Source organism: Rhinolophus sinicus, chromosome 14, assembly GCF_057876585.1.
Source record: "Rhinolophus sinicus isolate RSI-liver-muscle chromosome 14, RSI-T2T, whole genome shotgun sequence".
Classification (NCBI taxonomy): Eukaryota; Metazoa; Chordata; class Mammalia; order Chiroptera; family Rhinolophidae; genus Rhinolophus; species Rhinolophus sinicus.
The window spans coordinates 95,164,164-95,179,567 of record NC_142514.1 but is presented as its reverse complement, the minus strand read 5'-3'; the positions used below and the strand labels follow the sequence as shown (position 1 = coordinate 95,179,567).

Below are 15,404 nucleotides of genomic sequence, written 5' to 3'. Positions count from 1 at the left end.
ATGGGCTTGAAGTTGCCTGTCTTGGTGGGTGTTTCAAACCCAGTAAGGTCTGTTGCCATCACTCAGTGCTCATTCGCTGCTCACTTTCATCATCACCTCAGCACTCTTTAGCTCCTCTCAGTTGTAATACTAATCACCTTTCATCATTACTGTAGTGAACATGTACCACTAAAAGTACCAATAATTAAATCTCTCACCAGAAGAATGAACAGAACTTAAAGGTTTAAGAATTTCAAATAGGGAGAAAAACAGTGTGAAGAAAGTAACCTAAGAATGGCAGCTGCTAACTGATTGCTTGACTCATTCCCAGCATTGGATTTCTTCTTTGGGGAGTTGGTATTGAAACATTGTTTGGAGGGTTCTGGCAAAATCTATTGGCAGTAAGAGATGATTCTATAATGTTCGTTTGATTCAAAAAGTGGGCAGGGAGAAAAATCTTTGAATGAGGGTACCTTGCTCTATAATTCTCATACAGCAGTGAGGCATGGAAGCCAGAGGCTGCTGGAAATGCTCCTAAATAATTGTATTGCAGACTCTAATAATCACAGTAACTGAAAGACTTCACCCACTATCAAAGGTTCTCAAGTAAAATTTTTCCTCTCATCATTATTTGAAATAGGTGAACGTAGGTGGCTTCCTTTCATACATTCTCATTCGTTCAAGAATATTTAGTGCATATCTACTGTATGTCAGGTACTTTTCTAGTTGCTAGAGACACAGCAGGGAGAAAATGACAAAAATCCCTGCACCCACAGGGCTTATAGTCTAGTGGGGGATAAAGAGAAACAAAACATTTTTTTAAATGTATGACATATGTGACAAATACTACAGAGAAATAAAGAAGGAATGGGAACCTTAAGCCAAATACTCTAAGAAGAGACAAAGAAGGTCATTATATAATGATAAAAAATCAATCTATCAAGAAGATATAATATTTGTAAATATTTATGCATCCAACATAAAAGTACCTAAATATTAAAACAAATACTAACAGACCTGAGGGGAAAATAGACAGCACTACCATAATAGTAGAGGCCTTCGATATCTGACTTTGAATAAGGAATAGATTATCCAGGAAACATTGAAGTTAAACTACACATTAGACCAGATGGATTTAACAGATATTTACTAAACATTTCAAACAATGGCAGCAAGATCCACATTCATCTTTAGCACACATGTAACATTCTTCATGATAGATAATATATTAGGCCAAAATAGCTTAATAAATTTCAGAAGATTGAAATCACATTAAACATATTTTCTGACTACAATGATATCAAATTAGACATCAATTATAAGAAGAAAACAAAATTTACAAATATGTGGAGATTTAACAACATGCTACAGAAAACAACCTATGGGTCAAAGAAGAAATCAAAAGGAAATAAAAAAATATCTTGAGACAAATAAAACTGAAAATACAACATACCAAAATGCAGCAAAAGCAGTTATAAGAGAGAAGTTCTTAATAATAAACGCCTATATAAAGAAAAAGGAAGAAGCGGGGATTTCTGGTAAAGACAGCAGAGTAAGTAAACTCTGTGCTTGCCTCCTCTCATGACCACATCAAAATTACAACTAAACTACAGAAAAACTATCGTTGAGAATTGCCTGAAATCTAGCTGAACCGAAGTTTTACAACTAAGGACATACAGAAGAAGCCACCTCGAGATTGGCAGACAAGGAAGACACATGGAACAGGCTGGTCCTACACCATCGTGTTACAGTTAAATATCAGGAAGGGATATCTCAGCTATGAATATCCCCTCCGAAGGAGCAAGAGGACACAGCCCCAATCCAGGCTCCCCAGCACAGGGTTGCAGTGCTGGGGAGAGAAGTCCCCACAACTTCTGGCTGTGAAAACCAGCAGAAATTAAGGTTGGATGAGATGGAGGGTGGCTGGAGTCCCAGCAGTTCCTCTTAAAGGGCCCGCACCTGGAAGTACTTGCTGTTGGACTCACTCACTCTGAGCTCCAGCATTAGGGCAGCAGATTGAAAGGCATCAGGGACATATGAGGAGGAACTGAGTTGTCTGGCTATAGGGCAAGGGCTGGAGGGGCAGCATTGTCCCAGACAAAAGTGTTGGCAGAATCCATTGTTTCTTTATTGAGCACTCCCCCCTCCTGGTATGCAGATGCAGGTGGCCTCCATCTCAGAATTTCCATTAACCTGGCTAACACCATTCGTTCACCCTGCCCTAATGATTCCCTGAGATCTCACCCCACCCAACTTTCAGGCACTGCCAAAGTTTCCTGTGGCTTTTCCATACAAATGCTCTGTCTTGGCTCATCCTGCACACTTTCCTAAAACCTCTCAAAGGTTAAAAAAACAGAAAGAAGCAGCATCTGGCCCTGGTATGTCCAATACTTTGTGCTGAGCAGCCATATGACTGGCACTAGCAGCAGCTGGCCTCAGATCATGGCTTTGCCTTTCCCAGGCACCTTCAATCCCAGCACCCGTGGCTTCCATCTGCAAATTGCTATGTAGCTCATGTCATGTGGCCCATGTCCAGGTCACAAGCTGTAGCTGAACTTGTCCTGCAGCAGGGCCTCTCACAGGAGGCCTCAGGACTGGCACATCTAGTGGCCAGCTTTGGACTCAGCTGTAGCGTCATCTGGGTGCCTCCATGAGTGACACACCCAAAGGGCAGTCTGGACCAGCACCAGAGCCCTGCTAAAGCTAATCCTGCCCTGTAGTGTAACCCTTTGCATAACAGCTCCTCCACTGTAGTCACAGCCATTCCTCACAATCAGTTAGACCAAGCGCCAATCCCTTCCTTGAACAGCAACCAAGGATCAACTATAACAGATGGGCACACACAACCCACACAAGGAACACACCTGGAGAACCCAGTTCAGGTGACCAGGGAGACTGTGCCACTGGGCCCCACTGCACATCTACTATATAAGGACACTCTACTAAAACCTGGAACCTTACCTAATACATAGAAACAAATACAGGGAGGCAGCCAAAATGGGGAGACAAAGACACATATCCCAAATGAAATAACATAACAAGTCACCAGAAAAATAACTAAACAAAATGGAGACAAGCAATCTACCAGATGCAGAGTTTAAAACACTGATTATAAGGATACTCAATGATCTCAGGAAGAACTTCAACAAAGAGCTAAGAAAAGTAAAAATTGAGATATAAAACATAACATAATATAGAAATGAAGAATACAGTAACTGAAATAAAGAATACATTAGAGAGAACCAACAGTAGATTGGATGAAGCAAAGAATCAAATCAGTGATTTAGAAGATAAGATAGCAGAAAACGTTTACACAAAACAGCAAAATGAAAAAGAATCCAAAAACACGAGCATGGTTTACGGAATCTCTGGTACATCAAGTGTAACAACCTTCACATCATAGGGGTACCAGAAGGAGAAGAGAGAGAGCAAGGAATTGAAAACCTATTTGAGGAAATAATGATGGAAAACTTCCCTGACCTAGTGAAGGAAATATACTTACAAGCCCAGGAAGCACAGAGAGTCCCAAAAAGATGAACTCAAAGAAGCCCACACCAAGAAGCATTGCAATTAAAATGCCAAATAAAAAAAAAAATGGAATAATCTTTTTTAAAAAGCAAGCTAAAAGCAGTTAATTACCTACAAGTGTGCTCCCATAAGACTGTCAGCTGATTTCTCAACAGGAAGCTTACAGTCCAGAAGGGATTAGTACTAAATATTCAAAGTGATGAAAAGCAAGACCTACAACCAAGATTACTCTACCCAGAAAAGCTATCACTTATAATCAAAGGACAGATGAAGAACTTCCCAGACAACAAAACCTAAAGAGTTCATCACCACCAAACCGGTATTACAAGGAATTTAGAAAGACTACTTTAAGATGAAAAAAAAGAAAAGATAAAATAATGTGAATAATAAAATGGTAATAACTACATATCTATCAATAATTACTTTCATTGTAGATGGTTTAAATGCTCCAATCAAAATATAGGCTGGTGAATGAATAAGAAAACAAGATCCTTACACATGCTGCACACAAGAGACTCATTTCAGATTAAAAGACACACACACACACTGAAAGTTGAGGGGGTGTGGCAGTACTGGGCTGGGGGGAGGGACATACAGGAAACACCAGCCAGCTTCTTTTAGCCCACGCAGCCCACACCTTTCTGGGCAGGTGCTGGTGGGGCAACTAGAACCCCTGAAACACACAGACAGGTTTAGTATTGGGTTGCAGAGGCAGTTCAAGGTTTTCAGAAGCTCAGAACACTTTCGCCTTCCACATCCCCTCATGGAAGAGGTGCCCTAAGACACAGGTAACCTGATAACAGATAAGAAGCCCATCTTCCAGTGGCTGACTGTGGTGTTCTCAGCAGCCACTTGGGTGGGCGAGAGCAGAAACTGCACTGACTTTGTAGAAACCAATGATTATACCCCATAGCCTTGCACACCTAGAGCTGCATTGCCAGGGGCACGGCTGGCACCGCCTATGGAAGATGCAGAGGAGATTTTTTACAGTAGTGGACAACCTGGAGATTGCTGGTGGGCATTAAGCCAAGACTCGTGCTGTATACATATCCAGTAGTACCTCGGTTTTCGAATGTCTCTGTTGACGGCATTTCAGTTTATGAACGTCATAAATGTTATGGATCTATGGTATCATTAGATAGCATAATTCATGCTAAATTGGCAGTTTTAGGGCTGATTTTAAAGGTATGGAATGGATTAATCCATTTTGCATTACTTTCTATGGGGAAACTGAGCCTTGTTTTTTGAACATTTCAGAACTTGAATGGACTTCCGGAACGGATTACGTTAAAAAACCGAGGTACCACTGTATATATATATATATATATATATATATATATATATATATATATATATATATATATATATATATATATATATATGTTTTTTAAGGAGGTCTGGCAATTATGTTCACGAACTTGTTACAAGATGTTGTTAACCCTTTTTTTGTATCAGAGGGATTATTCATTATGAATTTGTACCAACTGGACAGTTAACAAAGTTTACTATTTGGAAGTGCTGAAAAGGCTGTGTGAAAAAGTTAGATGACCTGAATTTTTCACCAACAATTCATGACTCTTGCATGACAACAATGCACCAGCTCACACAGCACTGTGAGGAAGTTTTTTTAGCCAGTAAACAAATAACTGTATTGAAGCACCCTCCCTACTCACCCGATCTGGCCCTCAATTACTTCTTTCTTTACCTAAAGATAAAGGAAATATTGAAAGGAAGACATTTTTGTGACATTCAGGACATCAAGGGTAATATAACAACAGCTCTGATGACAATTACAGAAAAAGAGTTTCAAAATTGCTTTGAAGTATGGACTAGGCACTGGCATCGGTGCATAGCTTCCCAAGGGGAGTACTTCGAAGGTGACTATAGTGATATTCAGCAAAGAAGTACATAGCACTTTTTTTCTAGGATGAATTCGCGAACATAATTGTCTATCTCTTTTCTTGTCTTTTTCTATTTTTTGTTCTGTTTTTGTTTTCTCTATTTTTGTATTTTTGTTTGTTTTGAGTGTTTGGTGTTGTTATGTGTGAATGTATATGCTTTTTTTTTTTTTTTTTTTTTTTTTTGGTGCGGTTATTGGTTTGTTTTGTTTTGAAATTGATGGCCCTGCCCAAGGGGCACCAGAATCAACACACTCAGAGGCCAGCTTTCCACCAAACCGGAGCACTACCTGGTTTGACCTACAAGGAGCACATCCAATAGAAATTTACAACAGGCACAAAAGCCCACAGGGGTGAAGCTCTCGCACAGTGGCTCATACTCTGGGGACATTGCCAATCTTCACAGCTAGTCAGCCTGGGAGTCAATCACACCCACTGACAAGCCAAAAGCAATCAAGGCTCAACTACAACAGGAGAACGCACACAACACAAGGATTCCTCTGGAACACACACACAGGAGATTAGAGAGACTGAGCAATACTACTACAAAGGTCACTTTGTACTACACAAGGCCACCCAGCAAAGACTGAGAGACATTTATGATTTACATAATAGAAGCAAACACAGAGCTACAGCTAGAATGAGGAAACAAAGAAACATGTCCCAAATAAAAGAACAGAGGACACCTCCAGAAATGGAACTAAATGAAAAGGAGGCAGTCAACCACTAGACACAGAGTTTAAAATATTGATGATAAGAATGATGAAGGAACTTACTGAGAATTTCAACAAAGTGATAGGAAACATAAAGAAGGATATAGAAACAATGAAAAATAACCAGTAATAAAAAAAGAATACAATAACTGAAGTGAAGAATACACTAGAAGACATTACCAGCAAAATAGATGAAGCAGAGGATTGAATCAGCAATTTAGAAGATAAAGTACTAGAGCTCACCCTGTCAGAACAACAGAAAGAAAAAAGAATGAAAATAGTTTCAGAGACATGTGGTATAACATCAAGTAAAACAACATTCACATCATCAGAATACCAGAAGGAGAAGAGAAGGAGCAAGGGATTGAGAACATATTTCAAGAAATAATGACCGAAAACTTCCTGAACCTGGTGAAGGAAAATGACATAGAAGCACAGGAAGCGCAGAGAGTTCCAAACAGGATAAACCCAAACAGGCCCACACCAAGACACATCATAGTTAAAATGGCAAAGGTTAAAGGCAAAGAGAGAATCCTAAAAGCAGCAAGAGAAAGACAGCTAGTTACTCACAAGGGAGCTCTCATAACACTTCCAGCTGACTTTTCTACAGAAACTTTGCAGGGTAGAAGGGAGTGGCTGGAAATATTCAAAGTGATGAAAAACAAAGGTCTACAACCAAGATTGCTCTACCCAGCAAGACTAACATTTAAAATTGAAGGAGAGATAAAGACCTTGCCAGAAAATAACAAGCTAAAAGGCATTCGTTACCACCAAACCAGTACTGCAGGAAATGTTAAAAGGGCTTCTTTAAGCAAAAGAATGGTGAAAACAAGCTAACTAATGAAGGCCAGAAATACAAGTAATAAAATGGCAATAACTATGTACCTATCAATAATCACTTTAAATGTAAACCAATTAAATGCTCTGATCAAAAGACATAAGGTAGCTGAGTGCATAAGAAAACAAGACCCATGGATATGCTGTTTACAAGAGACCCATCTCAGATCAAAAGACACATACAGACTGAAAGTGAAGGGATGGAATAAGACATTTCATGTAAGTCGAAATGAGAAAAATTCTGGGGTAGCAATACTTATACCAGACAAAATAGATTTTAAAACAAAGATGATAAGAAAAGACAAAGAAGGGCAGTACATAATAATAAAAGGATCTATCCAACAACAGCTCATAATCCTAGTGAACATCTATGCACCCAACGTAGGATCACCTGACTATATAAAACAGACATTGACTGACATAAAGTCAGAGATCAACAGTAACACTATCATAGTAGGGGACTTTAACACCCCACTGACACCAATGGACAAATCCACCAGACAGAAAATCAGAATGGAAACAACAGTCTTAAATTACACATTAGAACAGTTGGATTTAATCAATATTTTTAGAACATCGCACTGCAAAGCAGCAGAATATACATTCTTCTCATATGCACATGGAACATTTTCCAAGACAGACCACATGCTAGGCTACAAAAGAATTCTCAATAAATTTAAGAAGATTGAAATCATACCAAGTGTATTCTCTGACCACACGGCTATGAAAGTAGAGATCAATTACAAGAAGAAAACTGGAAAACACACCAACACATGGAGGCTGAATAACAGGTTACTCTTAATAAATAAAGAGTGGGTCAATGATGAGATCAAGGGAGAAATAAAAAATTACCTTGAGACAAACAAAAATGAAAACACAATGAACCAAAATCTATGGGATGTAGCAAAAGAAGTCCTAAGAAGGAAATTCATTGTAATGCAGGCCTACCTAAAGAAACAGGAAAAATCTCAAATCAACAGTTTATGTTTACACCTAAAGGAACTGGAAAAAGAACAGCAAACTAAACTCAAAAGGAGTACAAGGAAAGAAATAATAAAGATCAGAGTGGAAATAAATGAAATACAGATTAAAAAAATACAAAAGATCAATGAAACCAAGAGCTGGTTCTTTGAAAAGATAAACAAAATTGGCCAACATTTAGCCATATTCATCAAGGAAAAGAAAGAGAGGACCCAAATTAATAAAATCAGAAATAAAAGAGAAGTGACAACAGACACCACAGAAATGCAAAAAAAAATTTAAGAAAATACTACGAGCAACTATACGCCAACAAATTATACAATTTGGAAGAAATGTTAAATTTCTAGAAGTGTACAATCTTCCAAGATTGAATAAAGAAAAAACAGAAACTCTGAACAGACAGATTACTACCAAAGAAAATGAATTGGTAATCAACAAGCTCCCAAAAAACAAAAGCCCTGGACCAGATGGCTTCATACGTGAACTTTACCAAAAATTCAAAAAAGAATTATCACCTATTCTTAAACTGTTTCATAAAATCCAGAAGGAGGGAAGCCTCCCAAGCTCATTTTACGAGGCCACTATCACCCTGATCCCAAAACCAGAAAAACACATTACAAAAAAAGAAAATTATAGGCCAAGATTCTTAATGAACATACATGCAAAAATCCTCAACAAAATATTAGCAAACCTAATCCAGTAATACATTAAAAAGATCATATACCACAATCAAGTGGGATGCATTCCTCGTATGGAAGGTTGATTCAATATCCGCAAATCAATTAATGTGATACACCACATTAACAAAATGAAAAATAAAAATCATATGGTCATATCAATAGATGCAGAAAAGACATTTGACAAAATCCAACATCCAAATATGATAAAAACTCTAAGCAAACTGGGAATAGAGGAATCATAGCTCAACATAATAAAGGCCATTTATGATAAACACACAGCTAACATTGTACTTCATGGAGGAAAGCTAAAAGCATTCCCCTTAAGGTCAGGAACAAGACAAGGTTGTACACTTTCATCAGTTTTATTCAACATAGTGATGGAAGTTCTAGCCACAGCAATCAGACAAGAAAAAGAAATGAAAGGCATCCAAACTGGAAAGGAGGAAGTAAAATTGTCATTATTTGCAGATGACATGATACTGTATATACAGAACCGCAAAGATTCCACCAAAAAACTATTAAAACTGATAAATGAATTTAGTAAAGTACTAGGATACAAAATTAATATTCAAAAATCAGTTGCATTTGTATACACCAAAAACAATCAGAAGGAGAAATTTAGAAAACAATCCCATTTACAATTGCTTCAAAAATAATAAAATACTTAGGAATAAATTAAAACCAAGGAAGTAAAAGACCTGTACTCAGAAAATTATAAGACATTGAAGAGAGAAATTTAAAAAGACACAAATAAGTGGAAACAGATACCATACTCATGGATAGGAAGAATTAATACTCATATAGTTAAAATGTCTATACTACCCAAAGCAATATATAAATTCAACCCAATCCTTATCAAAATATCAATGACATTTTTCACAGAATTAGAACATATAATCCTAAAATGTATATGGAATCATAAAAGACCCCAAATACCCACAGCAATCTTGAGAAATAAGAACAAAGTGGGATGTATCAAGCTACCTGATATCAAAGCATACTGCAAGGCTATAATAATCAAAACAGCATGGTATTGGATTAAAAACAGACACATAGATCAATGGAACAGGAATAGAAAGCCCAGAAATGAATCCATGCCTATATGGTCATTTAATCTATGACAATGGAAGCAAGAATTTACACTGGGGCAAAGACAGTCTATTTAATAAATGGTGCAGAGGAAACTGGACAGACACATGCAAACAAATGAAGCTGGACCACCTTCTTACACCATATGCAAAAATACACTCAAAATGGATTAACGACTTAAATTTAAGACATGAAACCATAAAACTCCTAGAAAAAAATACAGGAAGTAAACTCACAGATATTACTCTTAGTAATATTTTTACTGATATCTCCCCTTAGGCAAAGGAAAAAGAAAATAAACAAATGGGCCTACATCAAACTAAAAATTTTTTCACAGCAAAGGAAACCATCAATAAAACAAAAGGGCATCCTACTGAATGGGAGAAGGTATTTGTCAATGATACATCTGAAAAGGATTACTATCCAAAATTTATATATATATATAAAAACCTACAAAACTCAACAGCAAAAAAGCAAACAACCCAATTAAAAAATGGGCAGAAGATATGAAGAGACATTTCTCTGAAGAGGACATACATATGGCCAACAGACATATGAAAAAATGCTAAACATCACTAATCATCAGAAAAATGCAAATAAAAACCACAATGAGATACCACTTTACTCCTGTCAGAATGGCTATCATCAATAAATCAACAAACAACAAGTGCTGGCGAGGATGTGGAGAAAAGGGAACCCTCATGCACTGTTGGTAGGAGTGCTGACTGGTGCAGCCACTACAGAAAACAGTATGGAGGTACCTCAAAAAATTGACAATGGAACTACCTTATGACCCAGCAATTCCACTCTGGGTATCTATCCAAAAAAAATCGAAAACTCTAATTCAAAAAAATATATGCACCCTGTTTATTGTAGTGCTATTCACAATAGCCAAGACATGGAAACAACCAAAATACCCATCGATAGACAAGTGGATAAAGAAACTGTGATACATTTATACAATGAAGTATTTCTTAGCCATAAAGAAGCATGAAATCTCACCATTTGCAACAACGTGGAGAATAGTATGCTAAGTGAAGTTAGTCAGACGGAGAAAGACAAATACCATATGATCTCACTTATATGTGTAATCTAAAGAACAGAATAAATGAACAAACACAACAGAAATAGGCTCAGAGATATATGGCAAAAAAATAAAAAAGTGATGGTTGCTAGAGGGGAGGGAGGGATGGGGGAGAAAGTAAAGGGATTAGAAAGCACAAATTAGTAGTCAAAATATTGTCATAGAGATATGAAATACAGTTTGAGAAATATAATCAATAATGTTGTAAAGATTATGTAGAGTGCCAGATGGGCACTGGACTTATTAGGGAGACCACTTCACAGACTACATACATGCCTAACCACTGTGCTATACACCTGAAGATGAAGTTAAATAATATTGAATATCAACTATAATTAAATACACACACACACACACTCACACACACACACACACACACAAAACGTCTGACAATTAAGTCTGTGAACTCATCCTAGAAAAACTGTTACGTACCTCATTGCTGACTATCACTATGGTTTCCTTCAAATTATTCCCCCAGGGAAGCTATGCTCTGATGCCAGTGCCTCGTTGACCCTTGAAAGCAATTTTGAAACTCTTTTTCTGGAAAGGCTATCAGCGATGTTGTCGTATTACACTTAATGTACAGAATGTCATCAAAATGTCTTCCTTTCAATATTTCCTTTATCTTTAGGTAAAGAAAGCAGTCACTGGGGGCCAGACCAGGTGAGTAGGGAAGGTGTTCCAATACAGTTATTTGTTTACTGGCTAAAAACTCCCTCACAGATAGTGCTGTGTGAGTTGGTGCACTGTCGTGATACAAAAGCCATGATCTGTTGATGAAAATTTCAGGACATCTAACTTTTCACGCAGGTTTTTCAATACTTCCAAATAGTAAACTTGGTTAACCGTTTGTCCAGTTGGTATAAATTCATAAAGAATAATCCGTCTGACATCAAAAAAGTTAGCAACATAATTTTTACTTTTGATTTGGACCAACGGAACTTTTTTGGTCATGGAGAATTGGCTGACTTCCATTGTGTACTTCGATGGTTTGTTTCAGGGTCATATTCGTACACCCACATTTCATCACCAGTGATAACATGGCGTAAAACATCATCTTGCCTCTCCAAAAGGTCTTGGGAATCTTTGACTCCCCTTTGGTTTTGCTTATTGGTGAGTTCCTTTGGGATCATTTTTGCACACACCTTTTTCATGCCAAGATTTTCAGTTAAGATTTTCCTAAATGTTTCTCTATCGATATTTACTTGGTCTGCTATGCTTCTCACAGTCAGCCAATGATTTTGACAGAGTTCGAGGAACGTTTGCAATGTTTTCATCAGTTCTTCTTGTAACTGGCTGCCCTGACCTCTATTCATCAGTGATGTGCTCTCTACCCCCAGAAAAAAATTTAATCCATATGTACACTGTCGTTTTCTTCATTATATTATCCCCATATAGTTGGACTAACATGCCCGATTTCACTTCCACTCTTGCCAAATTTAACAAGAAATTTAATGTTTGTTCATTGTTCTAATTCAAGCTCAGACATTCTAATGACAGCACACAAAACACGCAACAACAATAATGAACACCACTCAGCAAGATAACCCCACACGTCGACACAAACACAGCTGTGAGACATTGATATGCCAAGGTTATAAAACCTTACCGAGGTGTTTGTACAGTGCTGCCAATGTAAGCGTATGGTGGCAAGTTTGTGAAGTGAATTGTCAGACCTTTAGACTCATGGGATGTGGAGTATAGCATAGGGAATATAGAAAATGGAATTTTAACAGCTATATAATATCAGATGGGTAGTATTTTGGGGGGGGTTATCACTTTGTGGGGGGTACAGGTGTCTAACTATTACATTGTTTTGCACAACTGAAACTAATTTTAAAAATGTAAAATACAAAAAGAAGAAAGAAAGAAAGAAAGAAAGAAAGAAAGAAAGAAAGAAAGAAAGAAAGAAAGAAAGAAAAGGGAAGGAAAAAAATATTTCAGGAAAATGGAAACAAACAAACAAAAAGATGGGGTAGCAACACTTATACCATACAAAACTGTGGCGAGCCAGCCACCACGAGTCGATCAGTACCTGAAAAGGGGAGTGGGAATGAAAAAAGACACTCACACAGTATGATGATGGCGATCGCGGACCCCAGTGATGCTGAAGCCGTTGAGTTTATTCTGTCCCCAGAATTTATACATTCTGTGGACGTGCAGTTTAACAAGCACAAAAATGCATTACCTCATTAACAGTAAATCTTTAACTTTAGACACAGAAACTACAAAATCACTGAAACTACAAAAGATGATTATCTTATCAATTGCCCTGATAGGCATCAGCCTTCTGTGTCTGGGAACTGGCCGCTCCCACCACATTCCTGAGCAGCTTGCAAGCACCCTCCAGGTGCAGGCAGAGACAATTGCCTCAGGGGGAGGAAACAGGTTAAGCATAAACCGAGCCATTCTGTTAAGGCTCAGAGTTAGCTGTAACCATGGCTCCCCACACAAAACAGACTATAAAACAAAGGCTATGTCGTGCGGGAGACCCTGCTCGCTGCGTCATTTGTCGTGCGGGGCGGCCTGCGGGGTCTCAGCTCCCGCTCCCCATACAAGAACGCAGGACATGGTGAGGCCAAAAAGGAACACCCACGGAGCCATAGGTAGGGGAGTCATACCACTATATTCTGTCTGGCGGCACTATACTCTCACTGGAGGCTGGATCCACACTGTCCGCAAACCGCCATCCACGCTTGCCAGACCAGCCGCCATCTTCTTGCTAGCCCCCATTCTTTCTCTTCTCCTTCTCCTCCGTAGCCGCAGCAGTTATATTGGCAGCTAATTGGCTCACTGGCTACAGCTGACGGCCAATCAGCCACAGCTGACGGCCATCTACTACCCGAGCCAGCACTCCTCCACGTGAGGCCGAGAGCCTGGAAACTACTTTCTGGGGCTCTGTCCCCACACTCCACCCCTACAGGCTCTCGCCTCACAATCTACGCGACAAGCGTCTTCCGCGAGGGGACCTGTGCGAGGAGCCTGGGGGTGAATGCAATATCCTGGACACAGCCAGTCTCTCTGGGCACAGCCAGGGTTTCTCAGGGCACCACCAGCGCCTCTGGGCACGGCCAGACTTCCTGGACTTCTTAGGGTACCACCTGTCTTCCCGGACACAGCCAGGGTTTCTCAGGGCACTGCCACTCTCTGTGGGCACAGCCACACTTCCTGGACACAGCCAGGGCTCTCAGGGCACTGCCACTCTCTGTGGGCACAGCCACACTTCCTGGACTCAGCCAGGGCTTTCAGGGCACTGCCACTCTCTCTGGGAACAGCCCGACTTCCTGGGCACAGCCAGGGTATCTTCAGGGCTCAGCCAGACTTCCTGGACTCAGCCAGGGCTCTCAGGGCACTGCCACTCTCTCTGTGCCTCTCAGGGTACCCTACTGGAACAACAGCGACTCACAGTTAAGGTGCTTACATATTCTCAATGGCGGCCAGTCAAGACACAAAAGCAAATATCCCCCAGTTCCACTAACAACAGTTCCCAAACAAACAGTCAAGCGGTCCATTAAATTAGGGATGGAAGGCAATTCCCCATAGTCCATAGTCATTCGCCAGGGCTGTCCTGGGGGTGAGGGATGATCTTGACCTCACCCTTATCTCCCACGGAGGACTCAGCAAGCATTACCTCCTGGGACTATAAGTCCTGCATCCGGGCTGCCCGAGCAGGAACCTCCCGGCCCACAGGGCCGCAACGACCTTCGCTTTCTCCGGCCTGTGCTGGTTGGGGAACCGTCCACATCTTTCCACCCCTCCATGGGGCTCCATCTCTCCAGCAGCTGCATGGCTTTTCCTGTGCTGGTGGGAGAACCGTCCACGTCCTCCCACCCCTCCACGGGGGTCCAGCTCTCCGGCAGCTGCTCCTCCTGGTCTTCCTCAGACTGGGTGTTCATACACACAAACTGCTCCACCGTCCTTTGGAGAGCTTTGGCCGGCACCATACCCTGCTCGCTGCGCCATTTGTCATGCGGGAGACCCTGCTCGCTGCGCCATTTGTCGTGCGGGAGACCCTGCTCGCTGCGCCATTTGTCGTGTGGGAGACCTGCGGGGTCTCTGCTCCCGCTCCCCATACAAGAACGCAGGATATGGTGAGGCCAAAAAGGAACACCCACGGAACCATAGGTAGGGGAGTCATACCACTACGGTCTCACTGGAGGCTGGGTTCACTGGACGTGCGACCTGCTGTCCCTTTTGTCTGCAACCCACCGACGACTCTCTTTCACTCTCCTCCACTCTCCTCCATAGCCGCAGCAGTTATATTGGCGGCTAATTGGCTAACTGGCTACAGCTGACGGCCAATTAGCCACAGCTGACGGCCATCTACTACCCGAGCCAGCACTCCTCCACGTGAGGCCGAGAGCCTGTAAACTACTTTCTGGGGCTCTGTCCCCACAGGCTATAACAAGAAATTAAGAAGGACTCAGAAATGCCACTTCTGGGTATTTTCTGAAGAATCCCAAAGTGTTACTTCGAGGCGACATGTGCATCCATATGTTTGTGACAGAATTGTTTACAATGGCCAAGACATGGAGTCAGTCTGGGTGTTTGTTAATGGATGAATAGATAAAGAGGAGATAGAATATATATACAATGGAATGTTGCTCGGCCATGG

The 15,404-nt window shown here is 40.4% G+C and overlaps 1 long non-coding RNA gene across 1 annotated transcript in view; it reads right to left on the bottom strand.

Moving 5' to 3' along the window:
* The window catches only part of LOC109436361 (uncharacterized), a 46,425-nt gene extending 33,474 nt beyond the window's left edge, over positions 1-12,951 (bottom strand). Inside the window, exon 1 of the long non-coding RNA XR_012497777.2 lies at positions 12,861-12,951. This is a non-coding gene — a long non-coding RNA (uncharacterized LOC109436361). The remainder of the gene's footprint in view (positions 1-12,860) is intronic.
* Positions 12,952-15,404: the final 2,453 nt, after the last annotated feature.